Consider the following 3,105-nt stretch of genomic DNA (forward strand, 5'->3'; position numbering starts at 1 on the left):
CTTCTTGCTGCCTTTCCTCCGTGTTGGAATAGATTTAGCTTGTGCATTGAGGATCGCTTCCTTGAGAAGCAACCACTCTTCTTGAACTCCCATCTCCCTGGGGTCACGGTCCCTGAGGGCCTAACCAACAAGCCTCTTGAGCTTGTCAAAGTCGGCTTTTCTGAAGTCAAGGCCTTCTGTGATGCTGACTGACTTGCCAGCTTTACAGTGGATGGTGAAGTTGATCACCTCATGGTCGCTGTCACCCAGCTTCCCTTCAATCACTAGGTCACCGATTAGGTCGTCCCCCGTAGCCAGTACCAGGTCAAGCAGCGCTTTGCCTCTCGTTGGCCCATAGACTTCTTGAGTCAGGTAGAGGTCATCCACGCACGAGAGAAAGCTTTGCGACTGCTCGGATTTTGCTGAGTGATCTTCCCAGGAGATGTCCGGGTAATTGAAGTCACCCATGACAACCATGGTCCTGGAGCAAGCGGCCTCAGTCAGTTCCTGGGCGAACTCCTGGTCAAGCTCAGGACTTGAGTTTTCACTGATTTTTGACTGCAGTAAAGATCCCACTGGACATTGTTATCCAGTCAGGAAAAAAGTAGCCAAACTATGTTTATGGGACATTTTCAGGGTGTGGCGGGTGGGTGGACGTGTGTGTATGGTAGGGTGTGGGGGGAGTTGTAAGGGGGTGTGGCTATGTGTGTGTGTGTGGGAGCATAGGGTATGTTGTGGGAGCATAGGGTATGTGTGTGGGAGCATAGGGATGCGGGTGTGTGGGGTTTGAGGGTGTAAGGGAGGGAGATGGGTGTTGGGACCCCTTGTACTCTCCCCGTGGTGCTCAGGGCACCCAGTGGAGTGTAGCTCCAGCCAGTGCTGCGCATCACAGTGAGGGGCGCATCCTCCACCGGGCACTCTGCATTACAAGTGCTCCCCACACTCACTGGACACGAGAGGGAAGCCCCACACACTGGATCCCAGGAGAGATCTTCTGACCTGTGGGGGATCTTTCCCTGGAAAGCTCATTCCACTGCAGCCTTTGTCTGTCTGTGCAGCCATTGATAGTCTAACATTTTCTTCTACCTGCTTTGCTGTTGAGGACTTGGAGACTCATGGTGGGGAGCTGTGCAGGCTAATAATGATGACCTGTACTCACCATGTCACAGCACTGTCAAAGGATATATGTGGTTTTTCAGGAGGCAAAGCATTGCTATCTGTTACACCTCCCGCCCCATTTCATGGTGGTACTGAAGTAGCTTGGTCTGTGGCTGCTTATTTGTCAGAGTTACCCCTACTTATCTCACAGCTAACTTTCCCTGAAGGTTATTGCATTATCCACAACCTATGGGAGCACTGGGTAGCAGTACAGCTTGTCAAGATTAAGCAGTGAGGCAACACTTGGTGGTGGTATTGCATTCCTGGAAAGTCTCAGGCACAGGCTCATAATGTATTATTATAATCTATATTTACAGACCATGCCTGACAATAAAAGAGCTTATCTGTTTACTATAGTTGCTTGAATACAAGATAATCCATACTGAGGCAAAAAGGTCCTCATCTTACATTTGCATACAAGGAAGCTTAATTAAAAACACCGTCTATCATCAAATGGCTGCCAAAAGTAGTATGTGTTCAATAATGGGAAGGAATTATGAAGCTGATTAAATACAGGCAACACTGAGAATAACTATAAAACACATGGACCATATTGGGCAAACATACTGATGGGAATCTTTTTTTTTCAAAGACATTTTTCATGTTTCACGCCAAATCAAGTCCAAATCCATGAATCAATCCAGAACCATAAGTGGCCCTACAACTAGCGAACATCCTCCACACCTACCAAGGGCTTCAGATATTTCCAAAGTCTTTGGTGGGCATCCGACATGCAGGCCCAAACCCAGACTTGGGGTTCGGATGCCTCCAAGTTTCACCTGCCCTCAGCCACAGGAGCAGGCTAGGGAGGAGCCTCCCATTTCCAGAAAGTGGGCTTTAAGCCCCAACACAAACATACTGATGAGAGTCTACTACAAGGACAGGAAGCCCATCTGAATAAGATATATGGTAGTGCCCATTAAGCCCAGTCCCTCTCACTGCCAACTCTTTTTTTAAAAGGTGAGTTACATGCATACATTTTGATTTCCTTTTCCTTCTCACAGCTGAGTTTTGCCTTCCTTTCCCCATTTTCAATTATTCTTGTTTCTTTACAGGAAACTTTAAATGCTTGGCAAACATCATCAAATGGGACCCCAAACAGTTTACCCAGAATCCCTCTGTCACCCCATCTCTCAACCTGTTGCATATGATTAGTGTGGCCCCATCCTCCATGAAGTGGAGCTGGACCAGGTTTCTCTGCATCTCATCTGCATATGAGGCAGGGAGGCTGCAAGCAGTTACACGGGAGTCCAAGGAGCCTCGCCCAAGCTCATTGCAGGTGTGCACCTTCCTTCAGTAATGAGCCAGGCTGGGGCCCCATGGACCTCAGTACAGCTGCTTGCAGCCTGCCAGCTTCCTGCCACAGCCAACCTGGGCCTGAGCTTTGGGTAGGCCCCTGCTGCCAGCCAGAGTCCAAGCCAACTTTGGCAGGCAGCAGGGAGGCTGCAAGTGGCTGCACTAGGGTCCACGGAGCCCTGGCTTGGCTCACTCCTGGTAGTGGGTGCACATGCACCTCGAGGCAGGTGGCAAGGTAAGGGTGGGGACTGCATTGTACCTGCTGTCAGCAGCGAGCCAGGCCAGAGAGAGCTCTGTCAAATCCAGCCTGGGACCCCAGTGCATTTACTTGTAGCCTTCCCACTTGGGGATGGCCCAAAACAGAGACTTAATTACGCGGATTAAGCTTGGAGAAGACATTAATCCACTCTTAATAATGTGTGTATTAATGACTTCCCTTGGCTTAATCAGAGTACTTAAGCCCCAGTTTTGAGCCATCCAATTTAAACTTGTTTATTTTGAGGCATTGCATCTGTGGTTACATGCATTAGGTTTTCAAACAAATTAAGCTTTGGAGCATCACATTTGTGTTTACATGCACTACAATTTTGAACGAATTAAGCCAGATCCCTGGCCAGTACCTCAGGAGAGTGAGATAGTCCAGCACTGCCCGGCCAACCTCAGGTCTTGTAT

This window comes from Crocodylus siamensis, chromosome 7 (assembly GCF_052110815.1).
Source record: "Crocodylus siamensis isolate JL-2025a chromosome 7, ASM5211081v1, whole genome shotgun sequence".
NCBI lineage: Eukaryota > Metazoa > Chordata > Crocodylia > Crocodylidae > Crocodylus > Crocodylus siamensis.